We start from the raw sequence: 15,659 nt of genomic DNA, 5'->3' as shown, positions 1-15,659 counted from the left end.
AATCCTGCTGATCTACTTACAAAAGGACTTCCCTCAGAGAGCTTTGCGCATTTTCGCAAGCAGTTAGGTGTAGGGTAGTACATCACTTCTCTACATCTCTTGTATATTAGCTTGTACAGTAGCTTCTCTCACACTTAAAGTACCACATTGGACTTTAAGTGGGAGGTTGTTGGGGTATAAAGCCCAATGTGGTCGCCCAGGTAAGTGGGCGGGCCGCCAGGTATGTACACATATTCTTTTGTAAAAACCTAATAAGAACTCACTATGCTCTACACATTATAGTAGAGCGAGTTTACCATATCCTCGTGCTCTTCTTCTCGCACTCTCTCTCGCGTCGCACTTCCGCTCGTACTCCTTCATGTGTGTGTGTGTGTGTGTGTGTGAGAGAGAGAGAGAGAGAGAGAGAGAGAGAGAGAGAGAGAGAGAGAGAGAGAGAGAGAGAGAGAGAGAGTTTCTCTCTCATCCCCTACTTCTTGGGCTCGCCCCCTCCTTTGTAGGGCTTGTGAAAGACTTTTTGGGACACACACAAAGCATCCAACTTCCCTAAGCTTTTGACCTTTGGACAGAACCTTTGAATTTTGGAACCTTAGCATTTTGGAAGTCTTAATGGGCTGAACCTTAGGGCCTTTTAAGCCCACTGTTGCACCTTGCTCTTTTGCAGATGGCCCCCCTTTTGGATCCCTATTTGCCCTCCTTTGGATCCCTACTGTGGCCGGTCTGCCAGCCTAATATTCTAGCTTTTTCTCCCCTGGCACTTCCCCATATTAAATGATCAGTTTAACATGAGAAAATCATTTAGGAGAATTAGATATTAGTTATTATGACATCTTTCCCTTTGATTAACACATTTGATACTTTTGTATGACTGCCTCTCTCAGGCCTAGTCCTCATCTCGATTCGATAGGCTCAAGATTGGGTTTGGTTTAAGAAGGAAGTCGTAGAATGGATTATATTCTCTCTTGGCATCCTCAAATCCTTATAGAAATGGATATGTATGTGGACATTCCTTCTTCCATAGAATTCTATATTGATGAAGGAAAGAATTTTGAGTAGCCCGTTATGTTCAAGTATCTCCTTGTGGCATGTTTTCACTGTGGAGCCAAAGGCCACTTTATTAGTAGGGAGTCCCCCCCCCCCCCCCCCAAAAAAAAAAAAAAGAGCACACAAATGTGGACAAGGTTCATATGATTTTCCAAAAAGCTAAAATCCCGCCAAATAATCCTACCCCTGAGAAGAAGAATGACTCTCCCAAAAACATAGTCAAAACTCCTAACAGATTTACCATCATGGCTACTCTCCCTACCTATGATGAGAGTGAAGTGTTTCATTCCTTATTTTTAGACTCCGATGAGGAGGAAACTGACCCATCTAAGCTAGAAAAGCCAGTTAATAAGCTATATGGAGAGACCCTACTTGAACTTAATCAAGCTTCCCCTCCCATCGTCAAAGCTAATAAGGAAAACGTCCCTCATTCAATGTCGTTCTCCTTACTTTCATGGACAAGTCATCGACATTCAAAAAGAAAATAAATGGCCTCATGTTTCAATCGTTTGGTCCATGGCCATTTCTACCTAGCTAAGAAGAAAAATGTATTTTAAAAAATCAAAAAATGAAGGTGGTTTCATGGAATTTCAAGGGTTATTGGCAATCCATTCGGTATTATCACTCTTCAAGAAGTCAAAACTACATAGACAACTCGATCAAAAGGTTATTATATATTTTTTCTCTCCATTGGTGGTTCCATTCCCAACACACCAGAGGTTCAAGAGGTGCTACCATTGGAGGATTCTATTTTATCATGGCACTTCAACTTGGTAGAATCTTTAGATGATAGGTTCTCAGGCAAAGGTCATGTTATTAAGGGTGCCAAAAGTCTCTCGTTCCTTTCTCAAGACTCAACTTGACTTGTGGGATATTGGCGCGAAAGGGTAATTTACTTGGCATGATTTCTTGAGAGACTACCTCTCTTGAAAAGATAGATCGGATATATGTTATATCTCATTGGCTTTAGTAAATTCTCAAGAGGTTAAAGTCAAATCTAGGTACAATTCGTGCATCTCTATCCATTACCCATTAATAGACACTTTAGACTTTGTCACTAAAATTAGATACCATTATTTCCACGTTGACCCCAAGCTCTTTAAAGTCCCCTAGGTTCAATAAAAAATTCAAGGAATTTGGTCCTAAACATTTTTTAATGGAGATACAATTGTTTCTATTTGGTTCTCAGCTGTTAGACTTTACCTGCAAACCCTCATTAAACTCACAAAGGAGGTTTTTGACATCAAGAGAAAGAGAAAAGACTTCATTTACCATGATCTCCCTACTCTAGGATCTACTAACTCCCAAGATCAAATCTCCGAACTTAGGGAGCTGTGGAGACTGAAAGAGTATCTTGCTTTCAACATGCCACCAACTTCCCACGGGGTTGGTGGGTTGGGAAGAATGGAATATTTACTAAAGAGATGTTTAAAAGTGCTGAGAAACAAGCAAGGTCAAGATTTTGTCCCTTTCCTCATCACTAGTGATGGCACTGCTTACAACAAGGAGGAAATTTGTGAATTGGCTATAATGCACTTTCAAAAACTTTTTAGTCCTGTTGAATTAATTCCTACTGAAGTTCTCCTAGTCAGCATCCCATGTGGAAAGTGCACGATGTGTAAATCTTAGCAATAGCTACCTAAAGAGTTTGCATGTATGATAACTCAAATTTCCTCTTTGGCTCTACAAAAAGAGGTTGCAATGTATACAATGTTCAATTAGGGTGGATAATCCAATTTAGCATTCATGCTAATATCATGATAAAGAAAATATGAATATGCATATTATTGAGTGTATACACAAGCTCAATTTGTAGCTTAGAGCTTGATATATTCACGCACATAGGTGATGATGGAACATGGATTGCCAAGTAGGCTGCATGCTAGGATTCCACATAGGATTTATCACACGATCTATCACATGTCATAAGTTGACTAGGCACCTAATGTAATAGGGTGCTCACACACATTAGGTGTTACAAAAATTGCACCCTAACAACCCTCCCCTTGTGGGTTTTGTTGCACTAAATCACTCACACTATCCCCCCTTGAAACACACGGGATAGCTACACAAGACACAATCCTCCCCTTGAAGACAAACAGGGAAAAGATGCACAAAATCCCCAAGACACAAGGTGGAATACACAAAATCCTCCCCTAAAACACAAAAGGGTCGAGGAACACATTGTTAAAGTGCTCACAGTAGATTAGACCAATAGATTTATCTTCGGTGTCAAAATCTTTAGTAGAAACATTGATTTGATTTTTGCCTTTGTCTTTGAAGTGTTTGTTGTTGTTTTCATTTGGCTTGTGCTTGTTGTTATCTTTGTATCTGCAATACTTGGATAATTGATTGTTTTGCCACAATGCCTACAAGGGTTCACTTCATAAAAGTCCTTTGAAAAATGATTTGTGTAGCCACATTGTGTGCACTTGAGGTTGATTTTGCTTTTGTTGGAGTAGTGTTTGGTCACTGCATATGCTCCTCCATTGTTGATGTGGACTTTTATCTTCTTTTCAAAAGCTTGTAAAGAGTTTATGACATCCTCTAGAGAGGGTATTGGGTCCTTCTCTGTTGTTTTTGTTGGAGTGGTGGTTGGTCACTGCATATGCTCATCCATCGTTGATGTGGCCTTATATCTTCTTTTCAAAGGCTTGTAAAGAGTTAAAGATGTCCTCTATAGAAGGTATTGGGTACGGTCACAATTTGTTCATACATTGCATTTGGGAGTGTTTTGAGAAGCACTACCACTTTGATCATCTTCATCTATAGTGCATTGTTCTTTCTCTTTGAGTGCGGTCACAATTTGTTCATACATAGCATTTGAAAATGCTTTGAGAAGCACTACCACTTGATCATCTTCATCTATAGTGCACTAGATGTATGTGAGCTGTGTTGGGGCAAAGGCACCTGTGCCTTGCATGCCACCAAGGTTATGGGCACCCGCCCACTAATCACCTTATTTGTTGTACATATATACAACAATAAGGAGTAGCTCATTTGAGCCCTACTCCACCCACACAATGGTCTACTCTCTCCCTCTCCCCTTCTTGCATGCACACATCTCACCACATCCACACCCTTCAACTGGTATTAGAGCCACGATGATGATCGCCTTGCGCCGATAAGACACAAAAACACAAAGCTCGACTTGAGCTTGGTGGCTATGGAAGCTTGACAGAGCTTTCTTGAGCAGATCCGGATCATAGGTGGAACCGAATCGAGGAGGTGGAGTTGGATCAGTGGTGATTCAGGCGAATTATGTATCTTGGAGCCCCGACGTGTGCAACCCCTCTTGGGATTTGGGAATCTTGAGCATTCTCAGAGAAGCTTGGAGAATCGAGCAATAAGCAAGCAAGTCAAAGGCTTGACAAAATTGAGGTCTTGAAGATTCTTGAAGCATCGAGCAGCAAAGCCCGGAATTTGTGTTTAAATTTGGAGCATATGGAGGTCAGGGCAGTGTGCAGGGCAAAAAAGCCGAGCAGCATAACATAGGAGCTTCTGGGCAGCGTGAGCAGAAGTGAAACGAGGCAGCTCACAGGTAGGATATTGCAGCCGAATTAGAGTAAAATCGAGCAGCAGCACTGGGAACTAAGCAAGAGATTGAGTGCAAGCTTGTGAGATTGGGGGAATTTGCAGAGAAATCAGGCAGTAGAGTTTTGAAGCTCACAAATCAACGGCAAAGCATTGCAAGGCTTGCCATAAGGTGCAAAATTGAGGCAAATCAAAGCTAAATTGGACAGCAAAAAGCAACGCTATGTAGGAAAATCGACCAGGTCGAACTATTTACCAGCACTGAAATTTGGGCTCCCAATTGGGTGTGTGCAACTTGTATGAGCAACCCCAAAGCAAAGCAACACAGGCGGTATTGTAGCGCTGCAAGGTAGAGAAGCAGCAGGGGAGAAAGTGTGTGGCACTCACAGGGAAAATGGACAGAGAAGAACAATGATTATGTAGGAAATTAAAAAATTCAGGTAAATTTTTAAAAAATTTTAAGAGTGTGTTCACACGCTCACTATCTAGAATGAGAGAGCAAGTGAGAGAGTGCTCTTAGTCATGGAAAAGAGAGCAGGTACGTGTGCTCTTGGTGTAGGTGCACACACACATACAAACATCGTGTGTGAGCCTCTGCGAGTAAGCCCGAGCATCCCTCAGCATCGGTCCGACATTGGCGATTCTCTCTTCAATGTTCTTCTCGGCTTTCAGCGGTGTTTTTTTCGATATTGTCGGTTCTTTTCCCGGTTGAGAGTGCTTCTCGTGAACGATTCTCTCAACGACAGCTTTGACCTAGCTTTCTCCCAGATAGCTCGACATCGACTTCGAGCATCTGCAGCTACGACCTTGGCAAGCACTTTCGTCTGAAGTGAAAATCGGCATCGACCTGGTTTTTCTCGACTTTGACATATTGAGATGTTTTTGGCTCGCCTCTTACATAACTTCACCAGCGAATTCCCTCCCATGCGTTCATCCAGAGCGATTTTTCTTTCACAGCCTCTCCCCAGCATCCCGACTTCGACTCAACCATTTCGGCTTCAATGACCTCCAATTTTTGGCTTCGACACCACGTACCAATGCATAGCAGCTCCGACGGCCTATTTTGGAGCAGTTTTTCTCGTCAGTGCGGCTCTTGTCGACAATTTGGCCACATGAAGCTGGTTGTGCTTTGCACTTGGTTTTTTGATCGACGTGTTTTTTGACCATTGAGGTAGTGTGCCAATTCCCAGGTGATTTTGCTCACAAGTTGCACGTTCTTTGTGCAACACAGATAGTGCTAATGTATGATTATGTGCGGCATTCCAGAGAGAAGTTTTTAACACAGTTTTGTGCAACCTATGCTATGTATACATTTGCGGATACAGCTTGAGCTGGATATAGTTTGCAGGTATCATGTTCACAGATTTACAACGTTTTTAGACAGGTACAGGTCCATACAGCCGCTCATTCAGGAGTGAGCTTGTTTGCCAGCATTTTATGTATGCCATTTTTGGATCTGTTTACTGAGACAGAGAGTGTCTGTTCTCATGTGGTTTTGGTGAGATTTTTTGAGTTTTCACTCGGTTTTCAGGGAAAACTCTGTCAGATTTTTCTCAGATTCTCGCCATGTTCTATATGTATCTGCAATTTTCCTCCCTGATAGTTTAGTGGTCAAGTTTAACTCCCACTTTGACAGGTTTTGTCAGCTTGGGCACAATTTAGTGTTCTTGTACCCACTCTCGCAGGAGTGAAGATTGCGTATGCTTGTGTGGCCAGACAGATAGTCACAGGTTTCCTAGGTCTTTGCAATTTTTTGCAGGAAGTTTCTCTTGCGGGATGCGTTTTGAGCTAGTTTTCTCACTACTTGCATATATGATTATGCGATTTACACTCAGTTGAGATGTTTGTCCCACATTCTATGCTTGCAAATATAGCAGATTGTGGAGTTGATTTTATGCATATGTGAGCATCGATTTTGATGCATTTGATCATGATTTCTATGATTGTGTAGTGGTTGAGCTATCTCCCACTTTGTTGCCAGTTTGGCATGGTCTATGGTTGAGCTTTTGCTGGAGTTATTTACTCAGTTTACAAGGAGACTCTGCCATATTTCTCTCAGGATTTCTCGCCATAGTTTGATTTCTTGGAATCCACTTAGCAGACACGTATGAGATTTTAGAGTCTATGGTGATGACTCATGAGAGATGCCGATCTTGAAGTTGTCGATATATGCATTGTTGGCATTGTGGTCACATTAGACGCCATTGTTTCAGATGTATGAGGCAGCAGCGAAGATCTATGCGTGATACACATGAGGTTTTGACACATGCTAGAGCAGTGGCTTCATATGCCAGTGACCGTGATGTCACGTTTGCCTTAGCGTTCCACTTAATTATATGTCTTTGAGAGGTGACATTTCTCCCCGTTTACTAGATGAGGATGCAGTTTTCCACATCACACCACATTGTGACTGGAGGGAGCTTTGGTTGTGTGCACTTGGCTGATGGTTTGGCATTTGACATTACTCATGCATGAGATGTTTGTTTGTCATTGCCTAGGGGTGCATCATATACGCTACAATATGTGCGCTATGCTCCTCAGCTTGATCTCAATGAGACGGTTATAAGATTTTGGGTGTCAGACACTGCTTAGAGAGCAATATTTCTAGATGCATTGCGGTTCATTAGTGATTGCTAGAGGCGCTCTCAATGGCTTGGTATATCCTATGCATGTACCTGAGGTTCGAGATGTCATGGTCTTGATTTTGTTGCTGGCATGCTTTGAACTAGAGATGAGACCTGTCTCCTCCGTGGGTGAGATCCACTATGCTCACAAGACAGAGCATTTAGCTGTGCAGGACGTGCCAATAGACTTGTAGAGACAGAGGTAGAGCGACAGTGCTCTAGGCATTAAGTGTTGCCAGGGTCTATGCATGCAGAGGTAGAGCGGGTCTGCTCCCTAGAGACACATGCAAAGATGATAGTCATGGAGTTCTTTGATATCTCATGCTAGAGGCTGATGAGTTGGTGCCAGGACACACAATTTTGCCGATGGGTGAGAGGGAAGTAGCCATCTCAATGTCGGCGTTGACACATACATACACGATAGATAGTCCTGATGATGCAGTACATGCAGATAGCACAGGGGAGGCTAGGACAACTAGTTTTGTGCAGATTTTATCAGCGTCCGACGTATCATGTATGACTTGCTAGTGGCAAGGCCCGCCGACCTAGTAGCTGTAGTGGAAGCATTTGCAGCAGGGATTGTCAGTCGTATGGTGACTGGCACTAGCATGATGCACATGGAGTTTTGTAGACCATACAGAGTTGTGCACGAGATTTACATGCAAGCTCTAGCATGGATACGCATGCTCGCCTACCACTAGAGCTGATATGAGTGCATGTAGATCGACTGAGCGAGCTAGTGGGCATAGGTTGAGAGGGTCTCTCACCCGTTTTCTTGTACATACTAGTAGTTCAGGAAGTAGGACCCACTTATCAACACATTCTTCTTTAAGTGGGAGATTACTAGAGTAAAGCCGCCTGTGCCTTGCCCGACCGCCTAGGTTATGGGCGCCTGCCCACTACTCACCTTATTGGTTGTACATATATACAACAACAAGGAGTAGCTCATTAGAGCCCTACTCCACCCACAAAGTGATCTACTCTCTCCCTCTCCCTTCTCACATGCACGCACTGCATCGGTACCATGCATGCACACATCCACTATCGTGCAGCTCCGCTTCCATGATGAGAAAAAGACCAGAAGGATGTAGATTGTGCCTAATTGAATTCTACATGATTATTGACCAGTGATCACGGCTTGGTAACAAGTTAGATTAATGACTAAATGTATACTAGATGCGGTTTTAAAGGGCCAAAAATTATCTTGGTAATGCTAAAATGTCAGGACAACGGCAAGGCCGGACTAGGCAGTGTGGAAAGGGAGTCCAACTAGGGCAAAGGTCTAGGAGCCATGCTATATAGTGGGTGGTTGGGAGGTGGACTCCTAGGTTCTAGTTTCCCTTGTCTAACATTGGTATCAAGAGCAAGGTTTCTAATTTTGGAAAAGGCATAGTCGTGGTGTTGGAGAGCCACACAATTCTTGCATGCTTTTGCATTTCGGGGTCACTAAGGCCGTGGAGCTCACCCCCTGTGAGGAGGACGACCAAGCCGACTGCGTGGGCAACACCTCTTGCGAGGGCAAGGGGTTGACAAGCGACTTGCAGCAAATCACGACCTCTCGGGCTTGACGGCATCGGGCCAGTGTGAGGACCACTTCACGTGCCTGTAGAGCAGGCGCCCTCGACCATCATACAAGGCGGGGTGAGCAAAGCTCCCCCCTTGCACTGTCTGCAGGCTGCCATAGCCGGTGAGTAGTGTTTTTTTTCACACCCGATGGGCGCCCAACCCAATGGGGTTAGTGGCCACGATTTTTTTCATCAACCAAGGGACGGTACCCACAGTGGGGTACCCCCCCCTCCCTCTTGTGAAGCTTCGGGTGAAGCTAGGGCAAGGTCGGGAAAAATAACGGCAAGGTGCTATTTTCTACTGCGTATCCTGCATATTCTTGTTTCGTACCTTCATTCAAGTCATCGGCAAGTTATCCACAATACATCAACCAAGTGCAGTACGGGTGCTCAAGGCAAACACACCTACACTATTGAATTGTTTTCTTGAGAGTTGGAGCAAGATTACATCCTCAGCGGCAATTGGAGCACGAACGAAATTAGCAAAGCTAATTACCGATATCAACGGGATTCTTTATCGGTATTTACCAGTTGCGGTACATCAAGTATTTTTCTTGCTATTCCTTTCACTGCACTGTGTCACCATGGATTCAGATATCAATATGACTTTTGATTTCGAGCAAAATACGCATGATCTTGCCCATGATGGCTCGCGGCCGGATGCTCTCACAGAGAGTGCCCGCGACACTACGGCAGGTGACGACGCCTATGAATTGCTCGACATTCAAGAATTTTGTGCACTTCAGACACATCATTCATGGAAGGAAATTTTAAATCTTTAAATGAAAACATCACTAAATTATCCACGTTAGTGATCCAATTAATGCAACATTAGTCCCAGGGTCCTGTTGACACGCACATGCATAAGCACGTTGCTACACAGGGGCAAGGTCCTTCTTATCCGGGACAAGGTCCAACTACTGATACTTTGCACACTCTCATTGCAAAAGAGGTGGATGAGTTTTTGAAAAACACCAAACCACCGACTTTTAAGGGAGAATATCTTTCTCAGCAAGCGGGATGGAATTCACGCCTTATGGCGTAATCCGGACGCAGTTAGAGCACTGCAAACGAGCTTAACTCTGGAAGGCAAGGCCTACAAATGGTGGATGTCTCTCAAGGAGAAGAATATCATACCACAGAGTTGGGCAACTTTTGAAGCTATGTTTCGCAAAGAATTTTTGCCTACAAATGAGGCAGATCGGAATTGGATGGCTTGGGACACATGTTCCATGCGCCAAAAGCCATCATTACTTGAATATATATCTCATTATCGGGATGTTATCCTCAAGTTGGAAGGCTTAAATAACTTTCAGCAAGTACGGGGATTTATACGTGGTGGGCAATTCCAATAAAGCTAAGGAGAAGGGAGTTTACAAAGGCAAAAACAAACTCTCTCCTGAAGAGCTTGAGCGTTATCGCAAGGATAACCGTTGTTTTAAGTGCGGTGAGCAAGGGCATGCGTACCGCGCTTGTCCCCAAAAGAACACCCGCCATGAGCCTCCTAGAGCTACCTTAGTCAAAATCCAAGAGGAGGAATCTCACCACAAAGGATCTCCTCTATGTAGTGCTTGGGGAAAGGTAAGAGAACATGATGCTTTTATTCTCTTTGACCCTGGTTCTATTCACAATTTCATATCCACAGAGTTGGCCACCAAGCTAGGCATACAAGCTTATGAGATGGGAGATGTCCTACCCCCGCAGATGGTGCTTTCAGGGGGCAAGAAGCTTCAGTCACTCCCTTAATCAGGAAATTGAGGCTCCATGTCCAAAGCTATGTGGACAAAGAGGACTTCTTTATCTCTCCTCTCAAGCATGAGGATGTAATCCTAGGGGCACCATGGTTTGATCGCATGGCTGCCAATGTTAAATTCCCTGAAAGAAGAATCTACTTTAGGTTCAGGGAAAAAGACATGTACATAGATGCCAAGCAAATGGGTAACACCATACCCATTGTACATACACAAGCTTTCAATAAGTCAATAAAGAGCTCTCTTTCCATGTACATGATTTTTGTTAAAGGTTCTCAAAATAAACCTAATGTTTTAACAAAAGAAAATAAGCACACTCACAAGGAATTAGAGTTATCCAATTTTCTCAAGGGGTTTCAAGATGTCTTTATTGACGACATCCCTTTTGAGCTACCTCCTAAACGAGGCAATGATGACCATGCAATTGAACTTCTTCCAGGAAGTTCACCACCTAATAAACCTCCTTATAGAGTTTCTCAAGCTCAACAAGAGGAGATTATGCGGCAAGTGCATGAGTTAGTTGAGAAGGGCATGGTTAGGCCTAGCTCATCTCCATTTTACTCACCTGTGCTATTAGTGCAAAAGAAAGACGGCACATATCGTATGTGTGTTGACTATAGAGCACTAAATAAGATCACTATCAAAAATAGGTTTCCCGTTCCACAGGTAGAAGACCTATTTGATAAGCTACAAGGGTCCACCTACTTCAGTAGGATTGACCTAAAAAGTGGCTACCATCAAATAAGGATAGTTGATCAAGACATTGTAAAGACCGCATTTCGCACTACGTTTGGTCTTTACGAATACATTGTCGTGTGATTTGGCTTGACCAATACACCAACCACATTCAATTGCTTGATGGAGAAGCTATTCAGGCCTCACCAAACATTTAGTGGAGTGTTCTTTGATGATATCATCATCTACTCTAATTCATTAGACGAACACAGCAACACCTCCAGGTAATATTTCAAGTACTAAGAGAGAATAGACTTTATGTTAATCGAAAGAAAAGTGAATTTTTCTTGCAAGAGATTCAGTATTTAGGTCACATTATCTCTCAAGATGGCATCCAAATGGATCCATCAAAGTTAGAGGTAATAAAAGGATGGCCTAAACCAAGGAATCTTCATGAACTAAGAAGCTTTATATGTATGTGTGCATACTTTTTGACAGGTATAAAATGAGCTTTTTTACTGAGCATGTCTACTATCGTCCATATTCCTGTATTCCCATGAATAGACTAAGGCAATCCAAAGATAAAATCCATGGATATGCTCTCCCATGGTGAATTAGGGATTGGCAAAGTTTGAAGCAATCCAGGTTGCTTCCCTCTATCAAACTTTGTCTTTTGGCATACCACACATTTAGAAACATACTCTTGTATGTTTGCTTTCATGGTAAGCCAATAGAAATATGTTTCAATCCCCTTTAGGGTAGACTGAATCCCTCTATGCCCCGCATAAGGAGGAGCATGAGATTCATACTTACTTTCTCACTGCTGTCTTGAGAGTGCATCGACTACTTGATTATGCTTGCCAGCAATGTGAGCAATATGAAAATGAAATTGCAAAAGGAAATTTGCCCACCTCATTTGTCTGTCGGAGAGCTTGGTCTGCGTCATGAAGTAAAGTACTTAAGATTTTGGTGATCCATTTGCAGAATGAAAGGAGTCCCCAATAAATAGTGCTTCCATGAGTCTAAGGCATGTAGAACTGCAAGGAGCTCCTTTTCATATATTCCTAGAGCTTGCTTAACAGGGTCGAACCTTCGACTTTCATAAGATATGGCGTGCCCTTCTTGGAGCAAAACAACTCCAAGGCAATCACCACGAGCATCACATTGGACCTCAAATGGCTTTGAGAGATTCGGTAGTGTAAGCACAGGTTGAGAGATAAGCTTTTCTTTAAGCTTTTTGAAAGCATTGTTCTCCTTCGCAGACCATGTGTACCTAACGTTTTTCTTTGTTAGGTCATGTAATGGTCCTGCTATTAGTGAGAACTTTTCTATGGAGCGTTCTTTGAAAATTTAGGAACAAGGCTAAACTTCTCTTCGGCCTATCACCCACAAATGGATGGCCAAAGTGAAATAGCTAACCTAACAATTCTTGATCTACTAAAAGCCTATGTAACGGAAGTAGATCAAAGATCCCAATGGGAGAAGTACTTACCCTTAGTGGAGTATGCCTACAATAATACTATACATACTTCCACGGGAAAAGCACCTTCTGAGGTAATTGAGGGAAGATCAAAAAGTCCCCTGCTACTTAAGGTACACGGGAAGATCTTCGCTGCAGATGAGTATAGTCGAAACCTACAAGAATCTTTCCAAAATATTAAGGATGCTATCTCTATCACACAGCAAAGGCAAAAGGCTACTGTTGACAAGCATAGAAGAGCCCAAACCTTTAAGAAAATGATTGGGTCTTACTCAAATTTCCCAAGGCAAACGACGGGCAAGAATCCTACGGGACACCAAAAGTACTATGCAAGTTAGCAAAAAGGTACTATGGTCCCTTCTAGATTCTTAGGCCAATCAATGAAATGGCCTATCAACTCAAGTTGCCGAGCCATTGGCTCATACACAATGCTTTCTATGTGAGCCTACTAAAGCCTTACAAAGGAGAGACACCCAAGAACCAACTATTGAAGACCCACCGGAGATCAAGGACCAAGAAGAGGTGTTGCAGCCCGAGTCCATCCTCCGACATGAAGACGAGGTATTAAGAGGCGGTAAGACTATCTGACGATATCTTATTAATTTTAAGAATTATCCTTTTAAAGATGCTAGATGGATGCAAGGCATACAATTAAAGGATAACCTAAACCTTGTCAATGCTTACAATGCTTCCCAAGAGTAAGCAAAAATGAACAAAGCTTTTGTCTTATAAGACTCTCTTTTTCTTTATTGTGCACATATATGAAGTAGTTTGCATGCCTAGATCAAGTTTGCGGAGATGATGTCTCCCAAACACCAAGTAGAGCTTGTCACTCTACTATGGAAGATTGATAGGACTAATGTGCAGACATGCTTGCGGCAGCTTAGGCTCTCAAGCGCCAAATGGACTAGTCATCCATTCTGGAATAATGTCGTAGGGGAACCTCTACCCGCTAGGAAAAGGACTAATGAATATGCTTTATCTTCTCTACCCATAGTCGAGGACGACTATGATTTCAAGAGAGAGTTAATGTCATAATAACTGATATCTAATTCTCCTAAATGATTTTCTCATGTTAAACTGATCATTTAATATGGGGAAGTGCCAGGGGAGAAAAAGTTAGAATATTGGTTAAGCTGGCAGACCGGGCCAGAGTAGGGATCCAAAGGAGGGAAAATAGGGATCCAAAGGGGGGGCCATCTACAAAAGAGCAAGTTGCAACAATGGGCTTAAAAGACCCTAAGGTTCAGCCCATTAAGACTTCCAAAATGCTAAGGTTCCAAAATTCAAAGGTTGTGTCCAAAGGTCAAAAGCCTATGCTTTGTGTGTGTCCCAAAAAGTTTTTCACAAGCCCTACAAAGGAGGGGGCGAACCCAAGAAGTAGGGGATGAGAGAAAAACTCACTCACACACACACACACACACACACACACACACACACACACACACACACACACACACACACACACACACACACACACAAGCTCCCTTTACACAAAGGGAATGAGGGACACATGTCAACTCCCTAGCCCAGATGCCCACAAGGTGTACTCAAATCCTATTGCATGGCCTTGGAGGTGGACCAATGAGAATTAGGCTAGAGTAAATCTAGTTTAATTAATTAAAAAACACTTAATAAAAGAACCAATAGGAATTAATCTCTCCAGAAGACTATTGAACAGTCACAGTCTCCCAAGGGGTCCAACGAGCATTCAGCAGCCCAATGGCTTGCCTGATTCCTATTGGCTAGGAGACAAAGGGGTCCAATGAGAGTTTAGTTGCATTAATTAATTAGCAAAAGCTCTCACAAAAGGGGAAGGGGGACACATGTCAGAAGGCTATCACTTATGCTGCTTAATTTCCATTGGCTAAGCGTGGGGAGGTCCAATAGGGTGTGAGCATGAGCAAATAGCAAGAGGGGTCGACCAAGAGAGAGAGGGGGCTGATTTTTCAAAGGCATTATCCACACACACTCACACAAACTCATGTGTGAAGCAAGAAGACTCTCTCTCTTTCCTTCTCAAGATTTAATGGAAAGCTTATCACCTACTCCAAGCTTGTGAGAAGGGAGGCCTACACCAACAACTCTTGGCTTTGTGATGCAAATCCAACCAAGAGCCAAGCTTCAATGCATGCTCATCTCCTCTACCATGCTAATTACTAAGCTAAGCTATGCTAATATGAGTGATTATGTGAGGAGATGTACATCTTTCTCGTAAGACTACTCCTTCTTCTTCTCAATCTACTCTCATACCCCGCTAGCTCTCACCATCTTCGAAGGTGTGTGAGGTCTTGGGTCTGACACCGTGAGGGAATTGATGTTGTGTTTGGTAAGTGTTTTGCTTAGTGCTTGAAGTTTCCATCTTCAATGCACTAGCTAGTATTGAAGGAACACAACGAATTGTATTGTAAAATGTCTCTCTTGATGGGAGAAACCATAATACAAAGCCTTTTGGAGGGGGGACTAGCTCCATGCAAATCCGGTCCTCAACTGTTGTCAATCGCTTAATTTCTCTCTCTTTTGAAGTATTGTTCATGCTATCTAAGTAGGTGTTATACTTTTTGTTGCTCTCTCCACCCAAGCACTCTGGTTATTCTCATTAGGAATCTATTCTAATGAAATGCTCACTATGTTCATGCTATTTTTCGCTACACACAAGTTACTAGGCCATTAAATGTTACAAAAGAAAAGGTTGATAATTCCGGGATGATTCCCCAAGGATGCCAATTTCAGCACAGGTCATGATGATGGTGATTCAAGTGACTTAGAGTAGAGCAAACTCTAGATGAGAAATTTGGTATAATCTTGTGAAGACTCTAAGTGCAATAAAGACATGTACAAAATAAGGCACTTGGCAAGGATTTTAGACCATGTAGATTGTTGATTATGGTAGATAGAGCAAAGACGCATTCATTATTACTTGAGCATAATAGAAATAAGCAATTCATTACACACCTATCAAAGCATGCACCAAGAGAGAGAATGAAAA

This window comes from Adiantum capillus-veneris, chromosome 24 (assembly GCF_014529385.1).
Source record: "Adiantum capillus-veneris isolate H3 chromosome 24, ASM1452938v2, whole genome shotgun sequence".
In the NCBI taxonomy this organism is placed as follows: Eukaryota; Viridiplantae; Streptophyta; class Polypodiopsida; order Polypodiales; family Pteridaceae; genus Adiantum; species Adiantum capillus-veneris.
The sequence above is the reverse complement of the archived record's forward strand: the minus strand, read 5'-3'. Positions refer to the sequence as shown.